The 10,820-nt window shown below is 44.9% G+C and overlaps 1 pseudogene; it reads right to left on the bottom strand.

Annotated features, from left to right (window-relative positions):
* Nucleotides 1-295: 295 nt before the first annotated feature.
* LOC128627613 (uncharacterized) lies at nucleotides 296-361 on the bottom strand (annotated as a pseudogene).
* Nucleotides 362-10,820: the final 10,459 nt, after the last annotated feature.

Consider the following 10,820-nt stretch of genomic DNA (forward strand, 5'->3'; position numbering starts at 1 on the left):
AAACTGCTGTACCTGTCTCTTCAGCACCAAGCTCCTAGAGCAGGGGTATGCAGCCTGGCATTTGCAGAAATGATGAGAAATGCTAACACACTCACTTACTATTTACATAAATAATATGTGAATATTATTTCAGAATCCTTTGAAGAGTCTGAGGATGTTAGTGATGGGATTACTAACTGGGGACACAAATTGCAGACCTAATGTTGGGCTGCATAAGACACCAAAAAGGTTAAGGCAATTTGGTGGACAGCATAGAAAGCCAACATGGATTACTTAGGTTGAGAAGAAGAGATCACCAATTTAGCAATAATCGCGCCTCAGATAAACCTCATTGGCTACGATACTGCCACTGCGCAAAGCTGAGATCACCAATTTATATAGTCATATACATGTACATACTTTTAAAGGCATATCAACGTCTGTAAGGCCACACACCAAATCGAAAACCTCAGATTCTCTGGAGAGCATGCGGGAAGGGTCCTGGGATTCAGAGCAGTAGTTAAAGGAGACTTCAGTCCTATCTGACATTTTCTGACATTGTTTATTAGTACAATGCATTTATGCATTACACAAAATTATAAATAATTTTAATGTTTCAATAAATCAAAGAGATCTTTGCTAGCAATGAGACTCCTCCCCTTGAACATAAAAGAAACAAAACCAAGTAACTCATAATAATATAATAATAACATAATTTCTCCATGCACTCATTCAACAAGTATTTCCTAAAGGCCTGTATGTGCAAAGCTGTGTTCTGTAACTAGTTTCTCGTCTCGGCACAGAGCCTCCTGCTCTAGTCCCTTCATTCCCTAAGCCTCCCCATCGCTCCTCTCCTAGCCCCAAGCTCTCTCCCGCAGGGATCCCCCAAACTCATGAGTTCTGGTTCACAAACTCTCTCCTGGGCCCCAGGCCTCTCAGGGAGCTGTTCTTCCAGGCACTCAGCTCTTCCTCAGCAAGTCTTAACATAACTTTGCCCCGGGCACCTAACTACATTTACTCCAGCCCCGATCAGATGAGTCTACAAAGGTCAGGAATGGGGAGGGGTCTTCCCCACCAACCACCCCTGCTCAGACTCAGGTTGGGAAAATAAACACACCCCTTCCGGAAACCGCCCCCACCCCCACTCCCCGTCAGCTACACACAGGAATGGCCGACTGTAAGTTTGAAGTCTGGGATCCACTGGCTGTCCACCCAGACAACTGTGGGCGCTGCTCTGGCTGCAGCTGGAGAGAAAGTAGACATTTGACACTAATGAGATTTGGTCCTCATCTCAGCTTTATATCATTTCTGCCAATGAACACTCTCTCCAGGCCAAGGCTTAGCTTCATCCTTGATTTTATTTAAAAAGGGCTATGGCCCTTGCACTTGAAGGTCACTTTCTATTAACTTTCCTTTCTCCAGTCTGCTGCCCAAACCAGAAAAGTGTTAAAAAGCAAAAGCAAAATCTCAAATGGCCTGGTGGTGGTTTGGCAAGTGGCTGGTTCCTCCAGAGAGAGAGAGAGAACCTGTGGGTAAAGGGTTAAACATGAACATACTTCCCTGGAAGGTCTCTTCTACCCTGTTAATGGAACCCAAGTGCAAACCTTGGCAGGCACTGCGCATTAGCTCATGACAGGTGTAGGCTTCATGCTGTTTGCTGCTGCGTTTCCAGCAAAAAGCTAGGGACATGGGGACTACTCCATGACACAGTAGGCCAGAACAGATTGCTTTGCAGAGATCTCTTCTGGCTGAAATAATTCCCTGTAACAACTTCCTTGACACATTGTCAGGATGGCCTGTTTCCAAGGTAATGGCTGATGCATGGGGATATAATAGACATCATCTGTGGTCTTCCAGAGACAAAGTTGCCAGAACAACCCAGCTACATTTTTCTAATAGAGTCATTCATCCATTCAGCAATGTTTACTAAACTGGGTCCCCTGTTACACACGCCCCAGAAGCCTCTAGTTCTTCCCGTACCATAACGTCGTTCATTTTTACTGTAAGTCTGGGGTCTCAAAGTCAAACATCCATGGGAGCCAGCCAGATAACATAAATGACCAAAGCAGACTGGTGACAGCCAGAGTCCTGGCTTGTCTAAAGTGACAGGCTGCTCTCAGCTCATCAGTGGTTTTCACCTCAGACTTTTCTCCCAGGACAGTTCTTCTCAGATTCCGTCTGATGGAAAAGTAAGTCCTTAACGTGCAGACGCACTGCCAGGATGGTCTGCGCCCAGGGCTGAAGGGTGCCCCTCAAATTCATGTTGACCTGGAACCTCAGACTTTATTAGGAAACAGTCTTTGCAAATGTAAATTAGGCAAATAAAGATGAGGTCATAGTGGATCAGGGCGGGCCCTAAATCCAATGACTGGTGTCTCTATCGTGGACAGACATAAGCACATACGGAGAGAAGAGAATGCAACAGGAGAGTGGAGGCAGAGATTTGAGTGATGTATGTACAAGCCAAGGAATGCCAGGGATTTCAGCAACCACAATAGCTAGGAGAGGGGAATGGAACCTCCAGGCAGAAAACAGAACCCTGTTAGATTTGCTTATTTGTTTGTTTCTTTATTTTTGGCTTGTAAAATAGCAAAGCCTTTCAGTGAAAGAAAACAAAAGCAAACATGCACACAGGCCTCTGGGCTATGTGGCCTCTCCTCTGAACTTCCACATTGACTCCAAATCTGCTCTGCTCCTTCCAATCTGCTTCTCACACCATAGCCAGAGGGAGCTTTGGAAAATTCAGATCAGATGATGTCACCCATCTCCCCCAAATCCCTTCATTACGTCCCTTTGCTCTTCCAATAAAGACTAAAATCCTCACCATGACTCACAAGGCCCTGCAGGCTCTGGCCCCAGCCCCACCTCACTCTCTGCCTCACGGCCTCACTGGCTTCCAGTGCCTTGTGCTTCCTGTGCTCTCTTCAACCTCAGGGCCCCCACACATGCTGGTGTCTCTGCCTCCAGCACCCTCATCTCCCCACAGTGCACCCATACACTCGCATGCATGCACATACTACACATCCGAGGTCTGTCCAGAAGGGATCCAGCCATGTCACGTGGAAAATAGAGACATTTATGGAAGAAGACACAGGACACAAGAAACCTTGTCCATAGGGTAATGATGCCTCAGTCCCCTTCAAAGGAAGCACCTTGGGACCTCACATGGTTCTCCCAGTCACTATCAGCTGCCTCATCATATTTTCCTGAATCTCATCGATGGTCTGAAATTGCCTCCGTTTCAAAGGTGATTTTAGTTTGGGGAAGAGCCAGAAGTCACAGGGCACCAAATCTGGGCTGTAGGGGACCTGGGTGATTTGATGTTTTGCCAAAAACTCTGCATGACACGTGATGCATGAGCCGGCACATTTCCATGATGAAGCTGCCAATCACCAGTTGCCCATAGCTGCAGCCTTCTGAATCATCTGAATAGTTTCTGCAGAGAAATATTCAAGCTTACTGCAAAATGTGATTCAGATTTGTTCCTCTACTTGCTCAGTCATTTTGAATATGATGGCCACACAGTACACATGCTCACTCAATGACATCTACCACCCCCACTGAGTACTACAGAGAAGTCATCATTGTTCACCACACCCATTCCAGTCCACTCTTCTTGGTTGCCAGTTCACACCGATGTTGCCAAACCATTCTCAGGATATTAACAATGGCTGGACTTTTTCCGGAAAGACCTCGTACACACACCTCTTTCCCTGGCCAATGCCTATTCATTTTGCAGCTCTCAGGTCTGCACTCTCTCAAGAAAACTTTTCCTAAAACCCACCCCTCCACTACAATCCAAAGTTAGTCTAATCTATTTCAGGTAACCTCATGGCACTGTGTCCTTTTCAAACTGAGCACCTTCCTATGGGTGTGACCCTCTGACTCATTCTGTCGCCCCCACTGGACAGCAGGTGACATTCCCCCCAACTACCACAAAGCCTGCCCCACAGTGTAGTCTCACAGAAGGCAGTGTGGTGCTGTGCCTCCAGACTAACTCCAGGTGCTGTAAGTCCTCCTACTGCAGGTTAAACAATCTCTACAGCCTCTTTACTCCAATCTTCCTCGGCTTGTTCATTTATTACAGTAACATTTCACTTTTTGCTTGGTTTTCTGATGTTCACACCTATTTGCATCTTCTGGCCATTGGCTCCACTGTGGGCAGGAATTATATTGTGGTATCACTGCATTGCTGATGGGGCCTTTGTCATACTTACGTATTTGGAGGACTCTTTGAGGCATATTTTTAAACTCTGCCTGGTAATGATAGTAAGGAGGCCTGGTAGAGTGGTGTGGGCAGAGTATAGACAGCAATTACGAGGGTAGGCTCAGGAGTCTGTGTCTGAATTCACTCTGTGCTACTTCTGTGTGATTTTGGACCAGTTAATTCACCTCATTGTGCCTTTATTTCTTACCTGGAAAGTGAGGACAGGATAGTGCCCACCACAGAGTGATGCCATAAAGATGGGAAGGGTCCACCAAGGGCACAGACATCAGCTACGATGTCTGGCATCAGCTACAATTAGTGCTAGCTTTGTAGATAAAGTGAGTGAATGTTCTTCTTTACATTAAAAAGTATAACAATAAGAGCAGCTCGTTTTCTCTATTATGAAGATAGTTAAACATGCTTCAAGGTTGAGGGAAAGGTTTCACTGGAGAAGCAATTAGTCAAGATATAAAAAAAAACTTAATTAGTATAATTAAGGAATCTAGTCCCCCAAAGCAGCAGACGGCAGAGGAGATCAAAGTTGGGAAGGGCAGCCTGGGAGAGGAGGGGGCTTGATAGGAAGCCTTCATCAGAAATGCCAGGCCATTCACTGCAGGGACCCGTCTTCGTGTAAATGCCTCAATCAGGTGGGCCTAGTCTCAAAAGTGGTACCAGTTGTTCTCAACCGGAGGTTGTTACCCACCCCAAAAGGCATTTGACAATGTTTGGAGACATCTTTGATCATTAGGATTTGAGTGGTGAGGGTGGGAGGGGTGGGTTGCTACTGGTACGGAGGGGGTAGAAGCCAGAGATGCCGCGACACATCCTACACTGCAGAGGACAGCCCTCCCCAACAAAGAATTATCCACCCACAATGTCAACGGTGCTGAAGTTGAGAAACCTTGTTCTAGGTCATTACATTTCAATATCCTGGGGCTTCAGGACCTATACTCACAGACTACGGATTTGAATAATTCAGTTTCTGTGGCATTTCCATTAGCCCCTCTTTCCAAAGAAGAACCTTTGACAATAATCAGCATGCTTTAAAGCTCTGTAGACCACAAAGTAACCTGCCCTCATTCAAACTAAATGTTTCGCCCATTCCATTCTGGCCCCCAAAGCCCTCGTTGTGGCCATTGTCCATCAGAAAGAACAATGGAGCCTCAAGGAGCTCCAAGCTGCCGGTGCTTGCAGGAAATTTGTGGTTAATCACTTCAACCTGCTCTACTCGCTCAGAGATTTTCTGAGACCTGTTTATTGTTCCATTGCTTGGCTTCTCTGGAGTTATCTATGACCAAAGTCTTACATTTATTTGTAGAGTAAAAGAAGGTATATTTTTACTCTCACATCCCTTCCAAGTCCCTGGATCAAATTAGTGTGAACTTTCCAAAATAAATTTACCTTTGAGCTGAAACTAAGCATGGAAAGTTTCAGCCCAAAAGGATACCTTTATTGGAAGGTTAGAAGCAAAAGAAAATGAAGATTATAATGAATGTTTTAGTGTACCTTCAGCACTCAGAGTTACAAAGGACAGAGTATTTATTATGTAAAAGATTCTCTAACAGATTGATGAATGCAATACAGGATTGACGCTCAGTTCCCTTTTCTTCAGACACTAAGAAAAAACAACTGGAAATAAATAGAATGGAAAATCCAGCACATGTGGATCTAATTCCGCACCATGTCACTGGGTGAAACCCAAGGAAAGAATATTTTATCAAAATGAGAAAAGGGGAACAATCCGTAATAGGAAAGTAGACCTCTGATTCCTTCACCCCGCAGATGCAATCTGTTGGGCCATGATGTGAAAAGTTAACATTTTATGTGGATGGGCACCATGGCTATTCGTACAGAAAACTTGTCATGGCTCCGAGTGATTCGTAATATGGAGAGACATCAGGGCATTTGGAGCTTGTTTTTTGTCTTGGTACTCAACGTGGAAAAGTATTTTCCAATCACCTCCAACTTTTGAAAGGCTCAAAACCTGAGTGATTCTGAAGCATGCACCTTTTCGGAAATTCATTCATAGCCATAACTGTGACTTGGCCCATATAAGGCCCAAATAAAATACTATAATCAATGTAGCATTAAAACTAGTGCATTCTCAAAACTGCAGAAAAGTGAGCTATCCTTTAGATAAAACTGTTATTTTCAAGGAGTTTTCGGCAGCAAGAGAATGTCTCCCATCCTCCCACCCCCAAACCAGCACACAGTGTGGGGCAGACACAAAACACGTATAAAACGGATGGAAGAGGAGCTGCTCCGGGAAAGCAGCCTCCCGGAAGCCAACCCTCCCTCCCTCCATCCTCAAGCACTTCTCTCCCGACTACCTGGATAAATAAACGCAGTGCATGAAAGAATAGTTTTAGAGCAAGTTTTTCCCTTTTTCAACAGATTGATTCCACGCCGTTTATTTCTAGCCCTTACTGAAGCCACAGGAGGATGAACTGACTTTTCCTAAATTAATGTTAACAGCTCCCATTAACAGTAGTTACTGGGAGGTACAGTCGACTTCAGATTTCACTTCCCTTGATTCTGTTACTTGTATTTTTGTTGTCTGCCCCCCAAATCTGTTTTTACTTTTAAAATATGTATATCTTGAAAAACATGAATATTTTATCAAATTTCCTTTTTGTCTTTTTGGTTAATATTTCTTTTAGATTGTTTGTATGTCAGCGAATCAAAAAGAGTAAAAGGGACAAACTCCTCCCTCCTCTTTCTCCCCCACCACGCAATCAACTCTGACACATCTGTGGGGTTAGTCGAACTGGTAGACTCTGCATAGTTTTAAAAGGGCCCCATGTATTAGCTCCTGCGTCTTCGCCTGTAGGTACTCTTCATGAACGCAAGACGCTTGCTCCACGATGTTGGTCGCCCACCAAAGGTCAGGGTCGATTCCGTTCCTTCGGGTAGCCAGCCAGAGATACTCACCACTGTGACGCTGTGGACGTCCCTCCCACCACCTCTCACCAAAGAAGCCACATTCCCAGATGAAGGAAGACAGTTTCCCCTTTCTCCAAGGTCATGTCCTTGGCACACAGACTAATAACTTAAAAGATATGTATATAGTGAGTCATTCTATGTTTTTAATAAAAGCATTTATTTAAAAATCACAGGACCTTTACTTTGTACTGGGAATAAAAGGACTTCCTAAAAAATTTTTTTTCATCAGAAAATGATTCCTCCAACATGCATGTCATCACCAGAACAATAACCACCACCTCGAATCTGTAACCCTGCCCACGAAGCTGGTGGGACAGGAGCACTTAGGTGACAGGGGCTTGCAGAAGGCAGCTTGTGTTTCCTGAAAGAGCCTCAGCATTCCTCTCTAAACACCATGGGGCAAGCCAAAGCAACGAAATCGTGGCTTTTTTCTGACTGGCTCTGAAAAACAGTATTTCAGAGGTTCCACGTCTTATCTTGAGGGCCACGTTGCCAGTGAGGCTGAATACAGAAAGTGCATTTGGATTGGCACACAGTTCGAACTATTTTACTTTAGAGAAAGAAAAATTGAGCAATCCTGGAAGAACTCCATATTCTTTAAAAAAAATTTTTTTTTTATGTTCCTCTTGAAAGTTACTACTTTGAGCAGGAAGGAAGGGTTTGGAACAGCTGTCCCCGAGTGAGTTGGGAGAATGTTAATCACTGTCCCTTCTCTCACTTACTTAAAGACTAGCTCAACCCCAGGGCCTGCAGAAGGAAACCATATACACTGAACTTTTGAGACTATCATGAGGAATATTTTCGTAATAGCCACAGCATGTCGGCCAGATCTAGGAGATGCTCAGGTCTAGACACATATCCCCAGGAGATGAGAGCCCGAAGGGTCAGCAGTCGGCTGATTGGACATTTGAGAAACTCATTTGCATCTTGACTTTAACTCTGTAGGAAAAAGTCAAACTTAACCAGAAGAGCAAAGATGAAATTGCTGTACACGAGGGCACCTGCAACAGTAGCCAGAGTCTCCTTAGGCCAAGGGACCCTGCACAGACCACCTTGGGTTAAAAATATTAAAATAAGTGCAATTTCCTCTGTATATTTTTAAGTGAGAAAAGCAAGATGTAGGGAAATAGGTAATATAATCCTATTGTAATAAAATAAACAATAAATCCCCCATTCCAGGACAAAAATATTTTTTCCGTTTGACTTTTTGAACACAGAGCTAGTTAGTGAATGGATATACAACAAATTGCTAACATTCGTAACAGGGAGACAAGTTAGAGAAGGGAGGGAAAAAGAGTTTAAAAAAGGAGAAACAGACTGTTGTTGGATGAATAAGATACATGGCATAATATTAGGGAAAAGTGAGAGAAAATTACATGGTTTTATTACAAATGGGCAAAAATTGAGTGTGTACAAAGATAAGAACTAGGTGTTATACACGTATTTGCTTTCAGAATGAAACTCATGGATAATTTTTTTTAGAGTTGGTATAATCAGCATTTCAGCGATATGGAATATGATAGATTCCCCACCTACAGTTAATACCCTTTAAAACCGTGGTTAGATATCTAACATTAGGATACAAATGAGCTGCATTTGAAAAGCAGATCTGAAACACCTCAGAGACAGCACTGGTCTTTGGGACCGAAGTGGATCAGACACAGCCGAAGGAATTCCGGCGATTCGCACAGATGGGACAAGTGACACCAGTCCCCTCCATTGATTCCCTCAAGCACCTGGAGGTCTGGAGGTCTGTGACCCTCACAGAAAGCTGGGGACCACCACCCCACAGCAGTGAGGCAGAAAGCTAAGTCCCAAGTAAACAGATTCAAATAGGTGCCCAAGTCTGTGAGTACCACGGTGAGACGCTCATTTTACATGGTGGATAGGAAACCGATCAGGAAAAAAATTTTTAAGGAAATAAAATTTTAAAAAATGTAAATGTGACGGAAATTATAAACAGCCTAAAGCTCTTCTCCCTTCGGGAACAGCTGTGTCTGCTAATCCCTGGAGGAGTCCTCCTTGCGATCGCCCTTCCTTCCTTCCTCCGTCTCTCTGTAATAGCTCCCTTGTTCCTGCTGGACAAAACTAGCCCTTTGTGGCTGCTCTCAGAACAACATTAAAAACAGGAATAGGGAAATTGTAAACAGGAGGCTTCTGGTCTACAGGCGAAGACACACACAGGCCTCTGAGGCCTACTTCATGCTAAGCAAAGAAACAGATCTTTGTTGCTAAAGGGATTAGGGCTGCGGGATTTCGGAGGCACTGCTGAGGCATTCAGCTGGCCTGAAGCAGGGGCTTTGTAAAGAGATACCTCCATTAGAGGTCTGCAAGCGGAAATCATTCATACTCTTTATACAATCTGGGTAATGTGATAGTGTTGGACTGTTAAACGCCTCTGGTGAGGCAGGGTCCTATCTCCTTGAATGGTAAATTCTTCAGCAGCTAAATAGATGGTGGTATAATTACCTTCGCTGACTTTTTTTTTTTTTTTTAGGGTGGGGGTGGTGGGGTGGTGGGATTGTCTTCTACCTTTAACCCTTAGTAGGAATAACAGGAGAGGATGGCCCAGAGCCAGAGAGGCCAAGTCTTCCCAAGTCTGCTCAGAGAGAGTCTCTCGGCTTCTGGGGCTGACATGTTGCAGCAGCAGACAGGGTGCTCGGCACATCCTCCCCGTGCAGGCAACGGCCGCGCTGTCCCACATTCACCGAGATCATGAAAATCCCTGTCACTGCCTCATGCTGTGTCCTTGGCCTGGGATACACCCACCTGCCTAATTCCTATCTATTCTATGCCCACTTTTGCCAGCCAGCCCTTTCTTGTCTTTCACTGTCCAAGCTGGACTGGTCTGTAGCACCTGCACACATCTGCCCCACTGCATTCCCCTCGAACGTGGAGACTGTGTATGTGTCTGCTCCAATGTGTCTCCAATAGATGATGAGCTCCTTCAGGGCAGTGGCTTCTTTACCTTTGCACCCACAATGCCTGGTCCTTCATAGGTGCCCAGAGCTGTGTTCAGGATGAGACCAAGGTGGTGAGGCTGCCTTGCCTTTAGATCATTCCCTTGGTAGGTGGGAAGACTGTGCCCGCCTGGGTATTAATAGCTTATAAGGAATTTTTAAAAATTCATCAGAGAACCCTCTTAGTGAACTCAGAGTTCTTGAGAGGCCAAATCAAACACACACACACAGAGACAGACAGACAGACACACACACACACACATACACACACGTGGCCATTCCAGAGAGAAAAATGAGTCCTCCAAGGAAGATGACAGTGGTCACTTCCCCACCAATGGCTAGCAGCTTTCTGAGTGGTCTGGCTGTTCCAAACATGCCCCCACACTCTTCTTAGTGAAGAACATATCACCAGCAGAATGTAAATGTTCTTTGGGTTCATATTTGGAGTCTCTGGATCTAAATATTAATTATGGTATCAGCTGAAAACTGACCAGTCAGAAAACTTCTCAGAGCTAATTACAACAATAAAGTAAGAAGTGGGGGAGAAATGCTGCATCAGAGCTAAGGGGCACTTCCCCAGGTACGCTCAGCCCCACCCTGGATGGCTGACAAGCTCATTCTGGGAGAAAGCAGGGCTCCGGGTAGGTGTGGGGTCTGCAGTAAGACAGGCCTGTGAGCACCATGGGGGCTTTGCCACCACCGGGAGAAAGCTGGTGTTTTCTGCACTGACA

This window comes from Artibeus jamaicensis, unplaced genomic scaffold (assembly GCF_021234435.1).
Source record: "Artibeus jamaicensis isolate MK-2021 breed Jamaican fruit bat unplaced genomic scaffold, CSHL_Jam_final contig_456, whole genome shotgun sequence".
In the NCBI taxonomy this organism is placed as follows: domain Eukaryota; kingdom Metazoa; phylum Chordata; class Mammalia; order Chiroptera; family Phyllostomidae; genus Artibeus; species Artibeus jamaicensis.